The 25,141-nt window shown below is 36.1% G+C and overlaps 1 protein-coding gene across 8 annotated transcripts in view; it reads left to right on the plus strand.

The window, feature by feature from the left end:
* The window catches only part of LOC131805907 (uncharacterized), a 496,437-nt gene that overhangs the window by 153,836 nt on the left and 317,460 nt on the right, over window positions 1-25,141 (plus strand). For 4 of the 8 annotated variants that reach the window (XR_009343883.1, XR_009343884.1, XR_009343876.1 and 1 more), the window contains exon 2: window positions 23,612-23,739. The exons of the other annotated variants lie outside the window; for them this stretch is intronic. The gene's annotated coding sequence lies outside the window, so the exon portion shown is untranslated. The remainder of the gene's footprint in view (window positions 1-23,611; window positions 23,740-25,141) is intronic. 8 annotated transcript variants of the gene reach the window in all.

Below are 25,141 nucleotides of genomic sequence, written 5' to 3' on the forward strand. Positions count from 1 at the left end.
ATAAACTGGATTACATTAGAACTCCAGACTTTGAGTATACAATATTTGTGTCAGAAGTGAACAGGCATGATGAACCAGTAGCAGTTGAATGCAGTTTGGGCGTTGCAATTGAGCAAGATTGCTTTAGAGGATTATCATAATTATGCGCGCGTACATATGGGTGCTGAGCTAAATATGGCTATCAAAATTCTAAATAGTCCTAAGAAGCCAGAAGAAATGAAATATGAAGAAATCAAAAGAACATTGATAAATCATTTCGACGGGAGGAGAAATATTTATGCGTAAAGTTTCAGATTTCGACAGATACGCCAAGATGTAGGGGAATCGTTGGCAAATTTTTCACTACGCTTGAAGCAAGCTACGGCTTCGTGTGACTATGGGGCATTCCTGGATAGGATGCTGATTGAGCAGATTATATTTGGAGTGGAATATTTGTGACGAGATTATTGCTAAGCAACCAAAAAGTTTTGCGGAGGCATATGAGTGTGCCACGGCAAAGGAGTTAACTCAAGTATCAACGGGTGTAGTAAATACAGGTGAGAATATTACTACATAACCGACATGCAGATTGGGATTTATACCTGTCAAGACGAAAAGTGGTGTGAAGAAGAAGTTGAATAAAACTACAGAGGTGAGATGTTATGGTTGCGGTGGTCGACACGTACGGAAGGATTGTAAATTCAAGCGGCAAGGTAGGCCACATAAGTAAAGAGTGCAAGTCAAATACAATGCAGATACGTATTCTGAAAGGACTTTATTGTATTCTTCAGATAATTGGGAATTTCGTTCAAGGGCATTTCATTTCCTTAAGAATTGGCCGATGGCTTTACTCCTTGAAGCACCAAGGTTTGTATAAATGAAAGTGTAACTACATATCTACCATCTGATCTGCGTTTTACAGTTGCTTGTAGATTTCTTCACCAACATGTCATCACGAGGCATGGTCTTACAATTTGAAACATTGTCTAATTCCCAAAACTTTTCTAATATTTGATTAAGTGGATCAACAGGTGCCGTCCAAAATCGAAGGAGACAAAAAAAAAATGTGAAGAGAGCTTGCCACTGATTACCGTCCCAAATTCCATAACTTGTTGACAATAACCGCTTTCATTCCTCACCATACTGTGGTGGCCGGAAAGAATGTCCACAAACGTCAGATTCGTTCTTAACGCATCAAAACGAACTGAACGTGGACTTTTTTGAACGATATTATGTACACGAGACCTACTTTAAAACGATTTAATGATCGCCATAGATATGGCGACTTCTCAGATACAGAAAGTTAGTGACAACGGTTTGCAAACAGCTACTTTTAGGGTTACTACAGGGTAAATCCAGATACCAACTGTATCGATAACCAACGTTGATAGTAGCGAAGTATTTGGAGCCTGCAGGGTGGTTAATTCCATTCATAGAGGTTGCTGAAGTCTTGATGCAACAGTTATGGATCGATGGAATAAATTGGGATGAAGTACTTAAACCCCATTCATTCAAAAGATGGAAAGGGCTCAAATATTTCTAAAATACAAAAAAATCAAAAACCTCGTTGGACTTACTACACTCTCGAGAACAAAATACTTACGTGGTTTTTGTGATGCGTCGGAGAAACTATACGGTGCATGTTTATGCATCCGTTCCACGTCTACATCTTTCTAAAAGTAGAGTAGAACCACTTAAAACTGCCCAGTGTTGCATTGTGTGGAGCAGCAAAGTAATCAAAGATTGAAAAAAAGTTTAGCGAGCGTAAGAGCGTAACGTGGATATTCAATAATTACGAAACTCCTCCTCAATATACATACACATTTATTTCTTGTCATTTATATACACATTACAAAAATAAAAAAACACACATTTATATTACTATGCTCCTCCTGCATAAGCTTTTCATCACAAGGGCTCGCAAAAGATGTCATAACGGGCTTTAAATTTGTTCTGCGAAACACTTTCGCGTTATCGAGTGCTCAGCGTTGTGGATTCTCAACATTCTGGCACCGGATATTTTTTTAATGTTTTCATATATCGCAACACATTCCAATTATTGTATCGATCTTCTGCTCGATTCTGTGGGCTCTCCCCTTTTTGACGACCGTTACGGGGCTTTATTACATTTGTTTTTTTTTTCGCCAGTAACACATTCTTATTAGGCTCGTTGTACAAAAACACGTTTCCCGCTCTCATTGCTTTCAGCACCGTTTTCCCCTTGCTTATTATGCTTGCATATTTTTCTCCAAATATTACGTCATCTTTTACTGCTACTTTGCCTGCCGAAATAGGTCAGGCACAAATAACACATCGTTAAGCACAACGTCACACTCATTTATTAGAATTCCCTCCTTCCCATTTGCTAGAATTGTTTTATTACCAGCCAGAGAGATTTCTTCTTGATGTTTCTGAAACGTCGTAAAAAAATTACGGTTAGAGCACAAATGTGGGGTGGCACCGCTATCAAAACGCCAGACGTTCTTATTGAGATTGTTGTTGTCAATCTTCGCCAAACTTGTGTATTTATGATTGCCATCATTCATTTTCCTCGGAAAAATTTACTTTCAAAGCGCTAAATTTTGGCAAATTATCACCTTGTCTCTAGCGCAACTGCAAAATTCTCGATGTTTTAGGCAAGCTGGCGAGGATTATGATGACTAATAAGTCCTCAGCTAGCTCAATACCTGCCTACGACACACGTAATTTGGGACAGGTACACCATCAGTTTCTTTTATCCTGATCACCAATAAACAATTTTGTTTTTCCAATACGATATTAAATTTCCCTTGTCCGTTGAGTAGCCTTGGGCCCATAACCTGTTGAATATAAATCTGCTTGTCCTCTATTGTTGCTGTCGTTGTAAAAAAAACGCAAATCTGCTCTCGGTGGTTTCTTCGTTCAGAGTGAAGCTTATTCTACTTACAAACTACACAAGTTAACTTAACGGTAAGAACAAATCTATTTACAAGTCAGTGTGTGGATCACACTAAGTGATCTTCGCATATTTATTCTTAATGTGTGCTGTATGTTGTATGTTGTAAGAGCGTAACATGAACATTCAATAATTACAACACCTTTCGATTACCATTGTATAAAAGTGCATAACGTAAAAAAACAAGTAAAGAACCTGCAAAATCGGCCGGGCCGAACTTTGAATACCCTCCATCGTTTGGAACGAATTTGGCAATTTTCAAAAGAAAAAAAATTAAAATCCGTTAAAAATTCTGTTAAAATCATAAAAATACCGAATGTTACCGTTATAACAGGTTCTATACGTGGACCTGCAACTTTCGCCATAAACCATTGAAAAAAACGAGTATCGGGCGGTACCGTTATATGGGGCTATGCGAAGACGTTGACCTGCACAGACAATTTTCTGTCATAGGCTGTAGTATCCGTTACGAACTTCAAATACCAAACTTGAAACAATTCCGGTGAATAATGTCGCTAAATTCTCAAAATACCTAATAATGGGGGTACCGTTATATGGGGGGTATATGTAGACGTGGTCCTGTACCGACAATTATCTGTCATAGGCTGTAGTATCCGTTACGAACCTCAAATACAAAAGTTGAAACAATTCCGGTGAATGATGTCTTGAATGCCTTTCAAGAAAATATGAGTTCAAAACTTGCAAGCCAAAGTAGAATATATAAATATTTAGATTTTTTGCGGGGAGAAAATTATTTTACTGACTCTTACATTCCCAATAGATTTCCTGGATGTTTAAAGCAAGATGTCGACTGATTAATCTAAATGGAACTAGGTTCAACGCAAATAGTATAGAAAGAAAGTGTAGCTTGTGTACCCTTAATCAAGACGAAACTATATTGCATTTCTTGGTAGAATGTCCGGTTCTGGAACAGTCCAGAATACGCTGTTTCAATCTGCGATCTTATCTCTGGAAAATATGGTCAACATATTGGATGGACGTGAAACGAATCATTGGAGTCAGCTCGTGTCTTATTTAAAAATATCTTTAAAGTAAAGAGAAATTCTAATAAGTCAATGTAATTCGATATGAATTAATGTTATTTTATTGATAATACCATAGTCAATAGACAACAAAACTATTTCTTTTTCTATCACTTATTACATTATATTATTATGTTTGAATTAAATAATGATAATAATAACGTGGGAAAAAGCTATGTCAAGTATGAGACAGTAAGTCTTTACAACCCAATAAATACTTCAGTCAATACAATTGTATTTGCGTATGTAATATAATAAAAATAAAGGATTCCATTTTCTTGGCTCAGTTATTTTCTGTGTTAAGCGAAGTATACCGAATAGATCAATTCAATCAATTATTAATTATTCGAAATGTTCGAATATTTTCTCTCGCCATTGTTTAGAAACCGCTTTAAACACGAACAACGCATAGCAATTCACTAATTATTCTCTGAACTAAGTAACTTTACGGCTGTGTTTTGTGAGCGAATTGGGTATTTTTAATTAATTTTTTTACAAATATGGAATTATTGTTTCATCAATTGGTTCTATTTTTCGCATGGCAATTCCTCTTCAATTTTTTGATGGTGTCAATGGGGGTCAATTTCTTTAATGCTCTTTTTGATGTCGATTAATATTTGTAGAGAGAATAGCTTACACTCCAAGCTAACACACAAATAATGTTTTGCGTCAACGTCTTAACATACCTATACGTTTTTTTGATATGCGCTGGTATCAACAGAATGAGTTCAAGAACGATTGTTTTGTTTTACTCCCAGGAGAACCAAATGAAACGAGATCAGCATTGGTGCACGGGACCGCAAGTACAAACATATTAAATGAAAAATATATTAAATTTATTTAGTGAAAATGATTTTGTCTCTTTATCGATATTTTTTAATATATTTGTTCAAATAATTTTTTATAAATTAAAAAAAATACAAATATAAAAAACAAATATAAAAAATACACCAACAGGTGGTCAGGTTATTAGTCTTTGTGCATTTGTTTGTAACAGGCAAAAGGAAACGAGATAAACCCATAGTTCTTATTGATAATCTGCATAGAATCACATTCTGAGTCGATTTACAAAGTACAGGTCGCATTTATTGCCCGATCGACAAAATTTTGTTTGACTCAATGACGAATCCTATTAAAATTAGAGATTTAGAAAAATTTAAATGTAGCTCCCATATATAACTTTTTTCGATTTGCCTTTTATTGTTCACCAAACGTGTAATATCATCCCGAATGGAAGTTTGCACATACGATCAAATTAGGCCTGAGAATAAGAATGTCAAATTTCATCACAACCGGATTAGATATATGTAGCTATAGCTCTTATATTCCGATTTGTTATTTTTGCCCTCGAAGCCTTAATATGCACACTGTAACGACAATATTTGGGGATTTATATTGAACAGATCAGAAATGCCTTTGCAAAATTTTCAGATTTGAATATAGATTCCATATATATATATTCGTTCGATATGTTTTTTATTGTGCACCAAACGTGTAATATTAGCCCAAATTTGCTGAAATTTGGCACTTACGATCAAATTGAGTCTAGAAACTAATATGTCAAATTTGGTAAAAATCGGTTTGGATATAGCTATAGCTCTCATATATATTGTTCATCCGATTTGTCATTTTTGTCCTCCTCAGCCTTAATATGCACTCCGTAACAACGATATTCAATGAAATATACAAATTCAGCTTAGAAAAACATTTTCCAAATTTTTTTCGAGATCGGTTCAGATTTTGATGTAGCTCCTACATAAGTCCTTTGGTCTTTAAATTATAACTATAATCATAGTTGCCATGATTTAATTCTCAGAAATTACCTAGAAAACTTATATTTTTAACAAACGCATACAAAAGCGTTTGTTATTATGTCATTGTGTAATACCGATTTATTATTTGAAATCATATTATTAAACTTTATTTTAAAGACTTTCGGCTCTTTGTTTCTTCTCGAGGCATTGTATATGGCTTACAAATCAATAAAGTCGCCAATAGGCGATTAAAACCCTCGCCCTCGTTCTCGACTCTTTCATCAAAATGGCAAACCGTTCGAGAAGAAACAAACCACGGACTCGATACTTCTTAAAATTATTAGCAAAGAAAATTAGTAAAGAAAATTTTAGTAATTTATTAGTGTTTCTTAAACAACTCACCATTCAATGTGTATGAAATAATATAATAATTCTCTTGTATATGTAAGCTCGATATCGACATCACTTTTATTTTATCTGCCAGATAACAACCCTATTTTCAATGGCATTCTCAATTCCGTATTCTTTGGTTATTAGTTCATAGTTTACTCTTGTAACTTGCACATCACAATATTTCCTAATGAAATAAACTGGATTACATTAGAACTCCAGACTTTGAGTATACAATATTTGTGTCAGAAGTGAACAGGCATGATGAACCAGTAGCAGTTGAATGCAGTTTGGGCGTTGCAATTGAGCAAGATTGCTTTAGAGGATTATCATAATTATGGTCGCGTACATATGGGTGCTGAGCTAAATATGGCTATCAAAATTCTAAATAGTCCTAAGAAGCCAGAAGAAATGAAATATGAGGAAATCAAAAGAACATTGATAAATCATTTCGACGGGAGGAGAAATATTTATGCGTAAAGTTTCAGATTTCGACAGATACGCCAAGATGTAGGGGAATCGTTGGCAAATTTTTCACTGCGCTTGAAGCAAGCTACGGCTTCGTGTGACTATGGGGCATTCCTGGATAGGATGCTGATTGAGCAGATTATATTTGGAGTGGAATATTTGTGACGAGATTATTGCTAAGCAACCAAAAAGTTTTGCGGAGGCATATGAGTGTGCCACGGCAAAGGAGTTAACTCAAGTATCAACGGGTGTAGTAAATACAGGTGAGAATATTACTACATAACCGACACGCAGATTGGGATTTATACCTGTCAAGACGAAAAGTGGTGTGAAGCAGAAGTTGAATAAAACTACAGAGGTGAGATGTTATGGTTGCGGTGGTCGACACGTACGGAAGGATTGTAAATTCAAGAACGCAAAGTGTTTTTCATGCGGCAAGGTAGGCCACATAAGTAAAGAGTGCAAGTCAAATACAATGCAGATACGTATTCTGAAAGGACTTTATTGTATTCTTCAGATAATTGGGAATTTCGTTCAAGGGCATTTCATTTCCTTAAGAATTGGCCGATGGCTTTACTCCTTGAAGCACCAAGGTTTGTATAAATGAAAGTGTAACTACATATCTACCATCTGATCTGCGTTTTACAGTTGCTTGTAGATTTCTTCACCAACATGTCATCACGAGGCATGGTCTTACAATTTGAAACATTGTCTAGTTCCCAAAACTTTTCTAATATTTGATTAAGTGGATCAACAGGTGCCGTCCAAAATCGAAGGAGACAAAAAAATGTGAAGAGAGCTTGCCACTGATTACCGTCCCAAATTCCATAACTTGTTGACAATAACCGCTTTCATTCCTCACCATACTGTGGTGGCCGGAAAGAATGTCCACAAACGTCAGATTCGTTCTTAACGCATCAAAACGAACTGAACGTGGACTTTTTTGAACGATATTATGTACACGAGACCTACTTTAAAACGATTTAATGATCGCCATAGATATGGCGACTTCTCAGATACAGAAAGTTAGTGACAACGGTTTGCAAACAGCTACTTTTAGGGTTACTACAGGGTAAATCCAGATACCAACTGTATCGATAACCAACGTTGATAGTAGCGAAGTATTTGGAGCCTGCAGGGTGGTTAATTCCATTCATAGAGGTTGCTGAAGTCTTGATGCAACAGTTATGGATCGATGGAATAAATTGGGATGAAGTACTTAAACCCCATTCATTCAAAAGATGGAAAGGGCTCAAATATTTCTAAAATACAAAAAAATCAAAAACCTCGTTGGACTTACTACACTCTCGAGAACAAAATACTTACGTGGTTTTTGTGATGCGTCGGAGAAACTATACGGTGCATGTTTATGCATCCGTTCCACGTCTACATCTTTCTAAAAGTAGAGTAGAACCACTTAAAACTGCACAGTGTTGCATTGTGTGGAGCAGCAAAGTAATCAAAGATTGAAAAAAAGTTTAGCGAGCGTAAGAGCGTAACGTGGATATTCAATAATTACGAAACTCCTACTCAATATACATACACATTTATTTCTTGTCATTTATATACACATTACAAAAATAAAAAAACACACATTTATATTACTATGCTCCTCCTGCATAAGCTTTTCCTCACAAGGGCTCGCAAAAGATGTCATAACGGGCTTTAAATTTGTTCTGCGAAACACTTTCGCGTTATCGTGTGCTCAGCGTTGTGGATTCTCAACATTCTGGCACCGGATATTTGTTAATGTTTTCATGTATCGCAACACATTCCAATTATTGTATCGATCTTCTGCTCGATTCTGTGGGCTCTCCCCTTTTTGACGACCGTTACGGGGCTTTATTACATTTGTTTTTATTTTCGCCAGTAACACATTCTTATTAGGCTCGTTGTACAAAAACACGTTTCCCACTCTCATTGCTTTCAGCAACGTTTTCCCCTTGCTTATTATGCTTGCATATTTTTCTCCAAATATTACGTCATCTTTTACTGCTACTTTGCCTGCCGAAATAGGTCAGACACAAATAACACATCGTTAAGTACAACGTCACACTCATTTATTAGAATTCCCTCCTTCCCATTTGCTAGAATTGTTTTATTACCAGCCAGGGAGGTTTCTTCTTGATGTTTCTGAAACGTCGTAAAAAAATTACGTTAGAGCACAAATGTGGGGTGGCACCGCTATCAAAACGCCAGACGTTCTTATTGAGATTGTTGTTGTCAATCTTCGCCAAACTTGTGTATTTATGATTGCCATCATTCATTTTCCTCGGAAAAATTTACTTTCAAAGCGCTAAATTTTGGCAAATTATCACCTTGTCTCTAGCGCAACTGCAAAATTCTCGATGTTTTAGGCAAGCTGGCGAGGATTATGATGACTAATAAGTCCTCAGCTAGCTCAATACCTGCCTACGACACACGTAATTTGGGACAGGTACACCATCAGTTTCTTTTATCCTGATCACCAATAAACAATTTTGTTTTTCCAATACGATATTAAATTTCCCTTGTCCGTTGAGTAGCCTTGGGCCCATAACCTGTTGAATATAAATCTGCTTGTCCTCTATTGTTGCTGTCGTTGTTAAAAAAAAAAACGCAAATCTGTTCTCGGTGGTTTCTTCGTTCAGAGTGAAGCTTATTCTACTTACAAACTACACAAGTTAACTTAACGGTAAGAACAAATCTATTTACAAGTCAGTGTGTGGATCACACTAAGTGATCTTCGCATATTTATTCTTAATGTGTGCTGTATGTTGTATGCTGTAAGAGCGTAACATGAACATTCAATAATTACAACACCTTTCGATTACTATTGTATAAAAGTGCATAACGTAAAAAAACAAGTAAAGAAGCTGCAAAATCGGCCGGGCCGAACTTTGAATACCCTCCATCGTTTGGAACGAATTTGGCAATTTTCAAAAGAAAAAAAATTAAAATCCGTTAAAAATTCTGTTAAAATCATAAAAATACCGAATGTTACCGTTATAACAGGTTCTATACGTGGACCTGCAACTTTCGCCATAAACCATTGAAAAACAAGTAAAAAAACATTAAGTTCGGCCGGGCCAAACTTTTAATACCCTCCACCTTAGGGTAAAAGAAACATTAGAAGAAATGTGGCAAAAACCATTAAAATGCCGATTATGGGGAGGTACCGTTATATGGGGGCTATACCAAAACGTGGACCTATAATTACAATGTTTCGCCACCGGAGGTGGAACCCATTATGACCCACAAATACCAATTTTTAGACAAATCAGTGAAAAAATGTGGCAAAAATCATCAAAATACCGAATATCGGGAGGTACCGTTATATGGGGGCTATATCAAATCATGGACCCATGCATGCAATGTTTCGCCACCGAAGCTGGAACCAATTATGACCCACAAATACCAATTTTCGAACAAATCCCTGAAAAAATGTGGCAAAAATCATCAAATTACCGAATATCGGGAGGTACCGTTATATGGGGGCTATACCAAAACGTGGACCTATAATTACAATGTTTCGCCACCGGAGCTGGAACCCATTATGACCAACAAATACCGATTTTCAGACAAATCCGTGAAAAAATGTGGCATAAATCATCAAAATACCGAATATCGGGAGGTACCGTTATATGGGGACTATACCAAATTATGGACCCATACATGCAATGTTCCGCCACTGGAGCTGGAAACCATTATGACCCACAAATACCAATTTTTAGACAAATCGGTGAAAAAATGTGGTAAAAAAAACTAAAATACTAAATATCGGGAGGTACCTTTATATGGGGGCTATACCACAACGTGGACCTATACATGCAATGTTTTGCCACACGCTCAGGGACCCGCTATGACCTACAAATACCAATTTTAAGACAAATCCGTGAAAAAATGTGGCATAAATCATCAAAATACCGAATATCGGGAGATACCGTTATATAGGGACTATACCAGAACGTGGACCGATATATCTCATTTTCAATACCAACCATCCTAGACACAATGCAAATAGCTCTGCTAAATTTTGGAGCTCTACGTCAAATAATGTGGGCTGTATCGTGATTTCAACAGACAGACGGACATCGTTAAATCGACTTAGAATTTTATGCTGATTATGAATATATATACTTTATGGGGTCTAAAACGAATATTTAGGGATGTTACAAACGGAATGACAAAGTTAATATACCCTCCTTTCCAAGGTGGAGGGTATAAAAACGAATATCGGGCGGTACCGTTATATGGGGCTATGCGAAGACGTTGACCTGCACAGACAATTTTCTGTCATAGGCTGTAGTATCCGTTACGAACTTCAAATACCAAACTTGAAACAATTCCGGTGAATAATGTCGCTAAATTCTCAAAATACCTAATAATGGGGGTACCGTTATATGGGGGGTATATGTAGACGTGGTCCTGTACCGACAATTATCTGTCATAGGCTGTAGTATCCGTTACGAACTTCAAATACCAAAGTTGAAACAATTCCGGTGAATGATGTCTTGAATGCCTTTCAAGAAAATATGAGTTCAAAACTTGCAAGCCAAAGTAGAATATATAAATATTTAGATTTTTTGCGGGGAGAAAATTATTTTACTGACTCTTACATTCCCAATAGATTTCCTGGATGTTTAAAGCAAGATGTCGACTGATTAATCTAAATGGAACTAGGTTCAACGCAAATAGTATAGAAAGAAAGTGTAGCTTGTGTACCCTTAATCAAGACGAAACTATATTGCATTTCTTGGGAGAATGTCCGGTTCTGGAACAGTCCAGAATACGCTGTTTCAATCTGCGATCTTATCTCTGGAAAATATGGTCAACATATTGGATGGACGTGAAACGAATCATTGGAGTCAGCTCGTGTCTTATTTAAAAATATCTTTAAAGTAAAGAGAAATTCTAATAAGTCAATGTAATTCGATATGAATTAATGTTATTTTATTGATAATACCATAGTCAATAGACAACAAAACTATTTATGTTTCTATCACTTATTACATTATATTATTATGTTTGAATTAAATGATGATAATAATAACGTGGGAAAAAGCTATGTCAAGTATGAGACAGTAAGTCTTTACAACCCAATAAATACTTCAGTCAATACAATTGTATTTGCGTATGTAATATAATAAAAATAAAGGATTCCATTTTCTTGGCTCAGTTATTTTCTGTGTTAAGCGAAGTATACCGAATAGATCAATTCAATCAATTATTAATTATTCGAAATGTTCGAATATTTTCTCTCGCCATTGTTTAGAAACCGCTTTAAACACGAACAACGCATAGCAATTCACTAATTATTCTCTGAACTAAGTAACTTTACGGCTGTGTTTTGTGAGCGAATTGGGTATTTTTAATTAATTTTTTTACAAATATGGAATTATTGTTTCATCAATTGGTTCTATTTTTCGCATGGCAATTCCTCTTCAATTTTTTGATGGTGTCAATGGGGGTCAATTTCTTTAATGCTCTTTTTGATGTCGATTAATATTTGTAGAGAGAATAGCTTACACTCCAAGCTAACACACAAATAATGTTTTGCGTCAACGTCTTAACATACCTATACGTTTTTTTGATATGCGCTGGTATCAACAGAATGAGTTCAAGAACGATTGTTTTGTTTTACTCCCAGGAGAACCAAATGAAACGAGATCAGCATTGGTGCATGGGACCGCAAGTACAAACATATTAAATGAAAAATATATTAAATTTATTTAGTGAAAATGATTTTGTCTCTTTATCGATATTTTTTAATATATTTGTTCAAATAATTTTTTATAAATTAAAAAAAATACAAATATAAAAAATACACCAACAGGTGGTCAGGTTATTAGTCTTTGTGCATTTGTTTGTAACAGGCAAAAGGAAACGAGATAAACCCATAGTTCTTATTGATAATCTGCATAGAATCACATTCTGAGTCGATTTACAAAGTACAGGTCGCATTTATTGCCCGATCGACAAAATTTTGTTTGACTCAATGACGAATCCTATTAAAATTAGAGATTTAGAAAAATTTAAATGTAGCTCCCATATATAACTTTTTTCGATTTGCCTTTTATTGTTCACCAAACGTGTAATATCATCCCGAATGGAAGTTTGCACATACGATCAAATTAGATCTGAGAATAAGAATGTCAAATTTCATCACAACCGGATTAGATATATGTAGCTATAGCTCTTATATTCCGATTTGTTATTTTTGCCCTCGAAGCCTTAATATGCACACTGTAACGACAATATTTGGGGATTTATATTGAACAGATCAGAAATGCCTTTGCAAAATTTTCAGATTTGAATATAGATTCCATATATATATATATATATATATATATATATATATTCGTTCGATATGTTTTTTATTGTGCACCAAACGTGTAATATTAGCCCAAATTTGCTGAAATTTGGCACTTACGATCAAATTGAGTCTAGAAACTAATATGTCAAATTTGGTAAAAATCGGTTTGGATATAGCTATAGCTCTCATATATATTGTTCATCCGATTTGTAATTTTTGTCCTCCTCAGCCTTAATATGCACTCCGTAACAACGATATTCAATGAAATATACAAATTCAGCTTAGAAAAACATTTTCCAAATTTTTTTCGAGATCGGTTCAGATTTTGATGTAGCTCCTACATAAGTCCTTTGGTCTTTAAATTATAACTATAATCATAGTTGCCATGATTTAATTCTCAGAAATTACCTAGAAAACTTATATTTTTAACAAACGCATACAAAAGCGTTTGTTATTATGTCATTGTGTAATACCGATTTATTATTTGAAATCATATTATTAAACTTTATTTTAAAGACTTTCGGCTCTTTGTTTCTTCTCGAGGCATTGTATATGGCTTACAAATCAATAAAGTCGCCAATAGGCGATTAAAACCCTCGCCCTCGTTCTCGACTCTTTCACCAAAATGGCAAACCGTTCGAGAAGAAACAAACCACGGACTCGATACTTCTTAAAATTATTAGCAAAGAAAATTAGTAAAGAAAATTTTAGTAATTTATTAGTGTGTCTTAAACAACTCACCATTCAATGTGTATGAAATAATATAATAATTCTCTTGTATATGTAAGCTCGATATCGACATCACTTTTATTTTATCTGCCAGATAACAACCCTATTTTCAATGGCATTCTCAATTCCGTATTCTTTGGTTATTAGTTCATAGTTTACTCTTGTAACTTGCACATCACAATATTTCCTAATGAAATAAACTGGATTACATTAGAACTCCAGACTTTGAGTATACAATATTTGTGTCAGAAGTGAACAGGCATGATGAACCAGTAGCAGTTGAATGCAGTTTGGGCGTTGCAATTGAGCAAGATTGCTTTAGAGGATTATCATAATTATGGTCGCGTACATATGGGTGCTGAGCTAAATATGGGTATCAAAATTCTAAATAGTCCTAAGAAGCCAGAAGAAATGAAATATGAGGAAATCAAAAGAACATTGATAAATCATTTCGACGGGAGGAGAAATATTTATGCGTAAAGTTTCAGATTTCGACAGATACGCCAAGATGTAGGGGAATCGTTGGCAAATTTTTCACTGCGCTTGAAGCAAGCTACGGCTTCGTGTGACTATGGGGCATTCCTGGATAGGATGCTGATTGAGCAGATTATATTTGGAGTGGAATATTTGTGACGAGATTATTGCTAAGCAACCAAAAAGTTTTGCGGAGGCATATGAGTGTGCCACGGCAAAGGAGTTAACTCAAGTATCAACGGGTGTAGTAAATACAGGTGAGAATATTACTACATAACCGACATGCAGATTGGGATTTATACCTGTCAAGACGAAAAGTGGTGTGAAGCAGAAGTTGAATAAAACTACAGAGGTGAGATGTTATGGTTGCGGTGGTCGACACGTACGGAAGGATTGTAAATTCAAGAACGCAAAGTGTTTTTCATGCGGCAAGGTAGGCCACATAAGTAAAGAGTGCAAGTCAAATACAATGCAGATACGTATTCTGAAAGGACTTTATTGTATTCTTCAGATAATTGGGAATTTCGTTCAAGGGCATTTCATTTCCTTAAGAATTGGCCGATGGCTTTACTCCTTGAAGCACCAAGGTTTGTATAAATGAAAGTGTAACTACATATCTACCATCTGATCTGCGTTTTACAGTTGCTTGTAGATTTCTTCACCAACATGTCATCACGAGGCATGGTCTTACAATTTGAAACATTGTCTAATTCCCAAAACTTTTCTAATATTTGATTAAGTGGATCAACAGGTGCCGTCCAAAATCGAAGGAGACAAAAAAAAATGTGAAGAGAGCTTGCCACTGATTACCGTCCCAAATTCCATAACTTGTTGACAATAACCGCTTTCATTCCTCACCATACTGTGGTGGCCGGAAAGAATGTCCACAAACGTCAGATTCGTTCTTAACGCATCAAAACGAACTGAACGTGGACTTTTTTGAACGATATTATGTACACGAGACCTACTTTAAAACGATTTAATGATCGCCATAGATATGGCGACTTCTCAGATACAGAAAGTTAGTGACAACGGTTTGCAAACAGCTACTTTTAGGGTTACTACAGGGTAAATCCAGATACCAACTGTTTCGATAACCAACGTTGATAGTAGCGAAGTAATTGGAGCCTGCAGGGTGGTTAATTCCATTCATAGTGGTTGCTGAAGTCTTGATGCAACAGTTATGGATCGATGGAATAAATTGGGATGAAGTACTTAAACCCCATTCATTCAAAAGATGGAAAGGGCTCAAATATTTCTAAAATACAAAAAAAATCAAAAACCTCGTTGGACTTACTACACTCTCGAGAACAAAATACTTACGTGGTTTTTGTGATGCGTCGGAGAAACTATACGGTGCATGTTTATGCATCTGTTCCACGTCTACATCTTTCTAAAAGTAGAGTAGAACCACTTAAAACTGTCCAGTGTTGCATTGTGTGGAGCAGCAAAGTAATCAAAGATTGAAAAAAAGTTTAGCGAGCGTAAGAGCGTAACGTGGATATTCAATAATTACGAAACTCCTCCTCAATATACATACACATTTATTTCTTGTCATTTATATACACATTACAAAAATAAAAAAACACACATTTATATTACTATGCTCCTCCTGCATAAGCTTTTCCTCACAAGGGCTCGCAAAAGATGTCATAACGGGCTTTAAATTTGTTCTGCGAAACACTTTCGCGTTATCGTGTGCTCAGCGTTGTGGATTCTCAACATTCTGGCACAGGATATTTGTTAATGTTTTCATATATCGCAACACATTCCAATTATTGTATCGATCTTCTGCTCGATTCTGTGGGCTCTCCCCTTTTTGACGACCGTTACGGGGCTTTATTACATTTGTTTTTTTTTTCGCCAGTAACACATTCTTATTAGGCTCGTTGTACAAAAACACGTTTCCCGCTCTCATTGCTTTCAGCACCGTTTTCCCCTTGCTTATTATGCTTGCATATTTTTCTCCAAATATTTCGTCATCTTTTACTGCTACTTTGCCTGCCGAAATAGGTCAGGCACAAATAACACATCGTTAAGCACAACGTCACACTCATTTATTAGAATTCCCTCCTTCCCATTTGCCAGGGAGATTTCTTCTTGATGTTTCTGAAACGTCATAAAAAAATTACGGTTAGAGCACAAATGTGGGGTGGCACCGCTATCAAAACGCCAGACGTTCTTATTGAGATTGTTGTTGTCAATCTTCGCCAAACTTGTGTATTTATGATTGCCATCATTCATTTTCCTCGGAAAAATTTACTTTCAAAGCGCTAAATTTTGGCAAATTATCACCTTGTCTCTAGCGCAACTGCAAAATTCTCGATGTTTTAGGCAAGCTGGCGAGGATTATGATGACTAATAAGTCCTCAGCTAGCTCAATACCTGCCTACGACACACGTAATTTGAGACAGGTACACCATCAGTTTCTTTTATCCTGATCACCAATAAACAATTTTGTTTTTCCAATACGATATTAAATTTCCCTTGTCCGTTGAGTAGCCTTGGGCCCATAACCTGTTGAATATAAATCTGCTTGTCCTCTATTGTTGCTGTCGTTGTTAAATAAAACGCAAATCTGCTCTCGGTGGTTTCTTCGTTCAGAGTGAAGCTTATTCTACTTACAAACTACACAAGTTAACTTAACGGTAAGAACAAATCTATTTACAAGTCAGTGTGTGGATCACACTAAGTGATCTTCGCATATTTATTCTTAATGTGTGCTGTATGTTGTATGTTGTAAGAGCGTATCATGAACATTCAATAATTACAACACCTTTCGATTACCATTGTATAAAAGTGCATAACGTAAAAAAAACAAGTAAAGAAGCTGCAAAATCGGCCGGGCCGAACTTTGAATACCCTCCATCGTTTGGAACGAATTTGGCAATTTTCAAAAGAAAAAAAATTAAAATCCGTTAAAAATTCTGTTAAAATCATAAAAATACCGAATGTTACCGTTATAACAGGTTCTATACGTGGACCTGCAACTTTCGCCATAAACCATTGAAAAAAACGAATATCGGGCGGTACCGTTATATGGGGCTATGCGAAGACGTTGACCTGCACAGACAATTTTCTGTCATAGGCTGTAGTATCCGTTACGAACTTCAAATACCAAACTTGAAATAATTCCGGTGAATAATGTCGCTAAATTCTCAAAATACCTAATAATGGGGGTACCGTTATATGGGGGGTATATGTAGACGTGGTCCTGTACCGACAATTATCTGCCATAGGCTGTAGTATCCGTTACGAACTTCAAATACCAAAGTTGAAACAATTCCGGTGAATGATGTCGCTAAATCCTCAAAATACCGAATATCTGTAGGTACCATTATATGGGGCCTATATGAAGATGTGGACCTGTACAAACAATTTTCTGTCATAGGCTGTAGTACCCATTACGAACTTAAATAACAAATTTGAAACATTTCCGGTTAATTATGTCGCTTAAATCACTAAAATGCGGAAAGAAGGGAGGTACCATTATATGGGGGTTATAGCGTGGACCTACATGACACACTTTCAATACAAAAAGCCCTGCAGACATAATACACATTTGAGCAAAACCTTCTTAATTTCGTGTAATTTCCACAGACGGACAGACATCGCTAATTTGACATAGAATTTTATTCTGACTAAGAATATATATACTTTGTGGATGTAAAATGTATATTTCGTGGTATTACAAACGGAATGACAAACTTAATATACCCTCCATACTATGGTGGAGGGTATAAACTCACTACCAAATTGCTAAAATCATTGCCTGTAATGTACCTGTTGCTTCGATGTTCAATAATACATAATAGTCAATTAGTCATGTGTAGAAGTTTTTGAAACCCTCCATGGCCTAGTTACCTAGTATTAATTGAAAATAAATAAAAAAATAATTATATTTACATACATACGCGTGTGACATATTTACTTTGAGTGGTCAATCGTCTAGTTATAATTCACATACATATTTTTGAAATTAAACCTTTTAATTTGTCGTTTTTCATAAACGACTCTCCTTTGGATATCGTGAACCGGTATCGCAAACTGAAAGCGTTCTCTTAAAAATTCTGCCTTTGATGAAAAGTTGAATATTTAAAGAGCCTCCACAATCGCTATAAGTGGAAATTTCCGCAACGCGATATACAAACGGATGATTTAGTAGTTCTTCATCATGAACAACTACCCCCTACTTTGTGAAAACTCGGTCGCGACGTAAAAGTCTATCCGGGAATCGACGGTCATGTTAGAGTCGCGGACGTGAAAACGGAAAACAGTATCGAAAAACGACCCGTAGATAGATAGTTCTCTCTTCACTGCACAATCTCCATTTTTTCGCAGATATGGAAAACTTGAGCACTATGGCAACTTCCCTCCCAATTGTGGATGACAACATCCCAATGTCGGATGAAGAGAGAGAGGGAGTTTGAAGACATCGATGTGGCTCCTTTGGGATCACAAGATTCGGATTTCAAAGAGATAACCGATCTCGTCACTTGGGTAAAATAGTTTTTTGTCATAGTAGTTATTTTAAAATAACTTCTGGGGAGAATATCCCAGGCAAAAAACAAGGGAACTGATGAGGATTGGTTGCTCTTTCCGAAACCTAGGTATTCCCTGCCTTACCACCTGGTAAACATTACCATCGTTCTCCACTAATAAACAAATGTTGTTTTATAAAAACAACAATAATGGGATTAAGCCTGACGGTTTTTGCAACAACAAAATACTACGGTATCCCAAACAAACATGCCAACACTGTTCGATAACCGAATCTTCTAATCATAAGTCTTCTCCGGGTCATGAAGCCTGCCAAACCAGCTCATCGGCTGACAAGAAGATGGTTGCTTCTCCTCTTCGGAAGAATAGGAGAGCAACTGTAGCTCTCCCCAGCACCGCATCGGTTGTCTCTCCTCATCAGGAGAATTGCACGGCAACTGTTGAGTCCAATCCGGGATTTTCGTCCCAAATGGCGGTTGATACCCTTCCGGTACTTCTGCCCAATAATAAAGAAGTAGGATCCGCTTCTCCTCATCGAGATATTGCACGGGCGCGTTCTGCTTCTTCATGGACTATTCCTTCGGCGTCTCCCCATCGGGAGCTTGCACACGCCATTAATGAAAAAACAACAAATAGTACGGCCACAATTCCTTGTGATAATTGAATAGTGGCAGGATCTAATCGTCCACATTAATGGGCATGCAGAGGAATTTCATGAAACATTGTCCCGAGCTCCACCTTGTGTGAAGAGAATTCGATTTGTGGTACAGAATAATTTCTGTTGGAATTGTTTGACCCGATCACATATTCTAAGAGATTGTTTCAGTGTGCGACGATGCCAGAAGTGCAACAATAACCACCACACCCTTCTCTACTACAACCTGGAGTGTTTGGTTTGGGAACAGAAATTTTTCTGTACCACAATGTGGAACTGTCCGGCCTTCGGGTAGTAGAAACTATGCGTCTCGTGAATTTAATTCGTCGCCCTCGTCCAATTCTTCCGCTAAAAGAACAACCTCTGCTAAACGTCCGTCTGTCCACTCTCATCCGATATCGTCCGCCCCTTCGGGTGCAGTCCGTCTGATAGTTCAGTTCTTACAGCCCATTGTGACTCTGGGGCCAACAATGGTGGTACAAATTGTTCTTCCGGACCGAAAAGTACCAGTTCGAGCGCTATTGGATCCGTGTGCTGGACTTAGTCGTATTTGCTCTATGCTGACTAGTAAACTCCAGCTCAGCTCCTTAGACGTTGGCCATCATTTGTTCTGCCAACTGACTTTCAGTCTTGTCACGACCAGACGCAACTGCTTCGTGTATCCACACTTAGCATGCCTTTGAGACATATGGTCACACCTGCGCAATCTGCTCCAGAGCAATAAAGGAACAATATGCTGGGATGCAACTAGCAGATCCCGAATTCTACAAGTCCGCTCACATCGCACTAATTCTTGGTCCCGATGTGTACCCGAAGGTGATAAAATCACAAACACAATCGAGCCCAAAGTTCCCTTGGGCGTCGCCTAATAATAGCTACATTCTATCTTTTTTTTTTTGAAAATTGTAAAATTTGTTCCAAGCAGAGGAGGGTATTCAAAGTTCGGCCTGGCCGTACTTACAGTTTTTTTCCCTGTTATATATCAGTTGTAAAACCTACCAACAAAATGTGCGTATCAACACCGGCGATGCTACAATTTTCTGAATTTAATAATTTTAAATATATAAAACTAATGTTTTATTAGGTAGCCGAACTTTTTAATTAGGGGCGCTAGAGCTAACTAACGGAACATTGGTGGACCATATCCCGGCTAGTATGGACTTTTGTATATATATTGCTGTATTCAGGACCCCGTGAGGCTCTTACCCCTACGGTTTACCAAAGAAATATTATTTTAATAAATTTACATTGTTTGGAAACCCATTTTTTTTTTGTCGTTCTAATTTCATTGTGTTTGATTTTGCATACTCGTTGGAAAACTGTATACTTCTTATTGTTACAACGTTAACCCGTCAACTAGCAGTTTACTAACGATTATTGTCTGCCCTGACGGCATTATTAATATTCGTATCGGTCAATCGTAACACATATAATAATTTTGCCAATTTTTCTATTTTCCCAAATTTTGTTTACTTATTACCAAAAAAGCGACAGCTTTAATTCACTCCTCCTCTTAAAATATTTTGTTGTTTTATTTCTTTTCTTATATTTATCAGAGCTCAATTTCGATGCATTTACATTTTGGTTCATTCGGATCGGACGCGAGCCTTTAGAAACCTTTGCTAATTGTATTTTGTTTTCATTTACGCAGCAATCAAATAAGTAATAATAATAACAAATCAAAACAAACAAATGTCCAAAACATTAATTTCGTTTTACAACAACCACAAACGAATAATTTTTGAACATTGCAAACAAGTGAAAGTCAATATATATATTGCAAAATATTAATTGTGGAAATAGTGCTTAAACTTAGTTCAAAGAGTGAATTTTTCTATTTGTGAGCAGTGGTAATATTATTGATAAAAAAAATGCAATCTTGTTAACTTTCGATTATTTATGAATAAAAATAAACCACTTATAAATGACTGACTTATAAATGTCAGTGTGTGGATCACACTAAGTGATATTCGCATAATTATTCCTAATATGTGTTGTATGTTGTAAGAGCGTAACGTGGACATTCAATAATTACGAAAATCCTCAACATATATACGCACATACAGCAACCACACACATTATTCTACACACAGTATTCTACTTAGCTTAGACATTTATATTACTATGCTCCTCCTGCATAAGCTTTTTCCTTACAAGGACTCACAAAAGATGTTCTAACGGGGTTTCAATTTGTTCTGCAAAACACTTTCGCTTTATCTTGTTGGTTTGAGGGTTCTTAACTTTCTGGCACCGGATACTTGTTAATGTTTTCATATATCGAAAGACATTCCAATTATTGTATCGATTCTGTGGGCTCTCGCCTTTTTGACGACCGTTACGGGGCTTTATTACATTTGTTTTTATTTTCGCCAGTAACACATTCTTATTAGGCTCGTTGTACAAAAACATGTTTCCCACTCTCATTGCTTTCAGCACCGTTTTCCCCTTGCTTATTATGCTTGCATATTTTTCTCCAAATATTACGTCATCTTTTACTGCTACTTTGCCTGCCGAAATAGGTCAGGCACAAATAACACATCGTTAAGCACAACGTCACACTCATTTATTAGAATTCCCTCCTTCCCATTTGCTAGAATTGTTTTATTACCAGCCAGGGAGATTTCTTCTTGATGTTTCTGAAACGTCGTAAGCAAATTACGGTTAGAGCACAAATGTGGAGTGGCACCGCTATCAAAACGCCAGACGTTCTTATTGAGATTGTTGTTGTCAATCTTCGCCAACTTGTGTACTGATGATTGCCTTTATTCATATTCCTCGGAAAAATTTACTTTCAAAGCGCTAAATTTTGGCAAATCATCACCTTGACTCTAGCGCAACTACAAAATTCTCGAATGTATTTAAAAAAACGCAAATCTGCTCTCGGTGGTTTCTTCGTTCAAAGTGAAACTTATTCTACTTACAAACTACACAAGTTAGTCAATCGTCTATTTACAAGTCAGTGTGTGGATCACACTAAGTGATCTTCACATATTTATTCTTAATGTGTGCTGTATGTTGTATGTTGTAAGAGCGTAACATGGACATTCAATAATTACAACACCTTTCGATTACCATTGTATAAAAGTGCAAAACGTAAAAAACAAGTAAAGAAGCTGCAAATTCGGCCGGGCCGAACTTTGAATACCCTACACCGTTTGAAACGAATTTGGCAATTTTCAAAAGAAAACAAATAAAATCCGTTAAAAACTCTGTTAAAATCATAAAAATATTGAATGTTACCGTTATATCAGGGTCTATACGCGGACCTGCAACTTTTGCCATAAACCATTAAAAATATCGAATATCGGGCGGTACCGTTATATGGGGGCTATGCGAAGACGTTGACCTGCACAGACAATTTTCTGTCATAGGATGTAGTATCCATTACGAACTTCAAATACCAAACTTGAAACAATTCCGGTGAATAATGTTGCTGAATTCTTAAAATACCTAATCATGGGGGTAACGTTATATGGGGGCTATATGAAGACGTGGACCTGTACCGACAATTTTCTCTCATAGGCTGTAGTATCCGTTACGAACTTCAAATACTAAACTTGAAACAATTCCGGTGAATAATGCCGCTAAATCCTCAAAATACCGAATCTCTGTAGGTACCATTATATGGGAACTGTACAAACAATTTTCTGTCATAGGCTGTAGTACCCATTACGAACTTTAAATATCAAATTTGAAACATTTCCGGTTAATTATGTCGCTTAAATCACTAAAATGCGGAAAGAAGGGAGGTACCATTATATGGGATTATAGCAAAACGTGGACGGATATATAATTATATTTACATACATACGCGTGTAACATATTTACTTTGAGTGGTCAATCGTCTCGTTATAATTCACATATATATTCTTGAAATTAAACCTTTTTATTTGTCGTTTTCTTTTGTTGATAGTGAATAATTAGTACGTTGGGAACAAACAAATAAATTGCAAATTGAGTTGTGGCGTGTGTATGACTACAGTTAAAGATAATTCTGGACCTTTTTATTTATCGCACATGTATATGTTAAGATTCATTCGCCAGACCGATTCGTTTTTCTTTTTTTGATAGTGACTAGTTAGCACGTTGGGAACAAAAATAATGTAAATTGAGTTGTGGCGTGGGTATGACTACATTCAAAGGTAATTTTGACTTTTTTATTTGTCGTACATGATCGATTAGCGTTCTATGTTTATATTAAATAACCCAAACATTTCTGCCGAAAAATACAAAGAGGTTCGTAATTGCCTCGTGATTACGACTCGAAAGATTCAATTCGCTGAAGACTATAAAAGACCATTTCTAAAAATAGTTTGCTATGCTTACCACTAATTATCGTCCCACATTCCATATCTTGGGCGAACAGATTTTCAGACACATTCTTTTTAGGTCCTGATCAACTGGAGCGGGCTCGAAAGAGTTGGGATCAGATAACTCTAGAGACTCCAGGCTGGTAAAACCATAGCCGATGCGAAAACGGTCATCAATGAATTTATTTGCGGCAACGGAAGCAGTAGGTAAGTTTATACGTGTTAAGATGCGGATGTAGATCTTGGAACTTGCCAATTTGCAGATCTAACATATTTTTTGTCATTACCCAATCCCTACGGTTAATATAGTGAATTTAAGAGCAAAATTGCTAATTTCATATTTTTAAGCATGAAGGCTGCTGTCTTTAATGATTGGAGCGAGTAGGGAATGATTGCCAGTATTTTTGTTCAGTATATTATCATCAATCTCAACAGAGTCGGATGTACAAACTCCATTCAATGAAGGGGATGTCCACCAATGATTTGAGGTTTGTTTCCCAATTTGTCAAAATCAGTCTAAATAAACTGTCTCTTAAAGAATCGCAAACTATTTTATTCTCAACAACACAATCAAAAGTTTGCATGATATCCCGGTCACATTGTATACAGGTCTTCTTGTTGCACTATAGAACTAACGTAGGTGCAAATGCACCGGAATTGCTCTCCTAAAATAATAGAATTAAAAGCACACAATAGTTTTAGATTTTAAATTTAACATAAAACTGTCACTTTATTGGTAGTATATTAATAAAAAATAATTGAAATAAATAATAAAATAGGGAAAATAGAAAATTTGGCAAAGGAATACCTATGTTACGATATATCGATACGAAGATTAATAATCGAAAGGTGGCGTCGGCACAAATCAGTACTCGTTAGAAAACTGCTAGTTGATGGATCAAAGTTGCAGCAATAAGGAGTAGTCAGTTTTCTATCGAGTATGCAAAATCAAACACAATGAAAATAGACAGACACAAAAGTGGTCCATTTCCAAATAATGGAAATTGATTAAATTAATATTTCTTGCTTTAACATTAGACGAAGTTGTTCGTAATGGTGGTAATGGATGTTGTAGCACGGTTTGAATAGTATGTGTTGTAATATGTATATAATATCTTCAGATTAAATGAAACCTTTTGCAATTAAAATGAAACTTTTCGCAGCGGAAATGAAACATTTTGTAGTAGAAATTAAAATTTTTGCAGTGAAAATGAAACGTTTTGCAGTAGAAATGAGACCTTATGCATTTGAAACGAAACATTTCGCAACCGAAATGAACCTTTAAAATTTATTGAAAGGAGCATAACAAAACATTTTTATTTTAGCATGTTTTAAATAAAATCAACAAAATATTACAAATATAAAAGTAAAGAGGAAATTTTATTGTTGATTATTAATATCTTTATGTTTATAATACTAGTCCTTAAATTTTCAGTTTCACAATATCATAAAGCGCAATTGTAGATGTATAAAAAGTAAAATTTTTGTTTTTCAAGGCCTTATCTCCTTTAATACCTTTTAAAACCCTACAACATGGATAGGAGGGTATATTAAATATTCGTCGTAGACCTCATAAAGTATGTACAATCATGATCTTAGTTTATTTAAT

The sequence above is a fragment of the Musca domestica genome, unplaced genomic scaffold, assembly GCF_030504385.1.
Source record: "Musca domestica strain aabys unplaced genomic scaffold, Musca_domestica.polishedcontigs.V.1.1 11, whole genome shotgun sequence".
NCBI classification, from domain to species: domain Eukaryota; kingdom Metazoa; phylum Arthropoda; class Insecta; order Diptera; family Muscidae; genus Musca; species Musca domestica.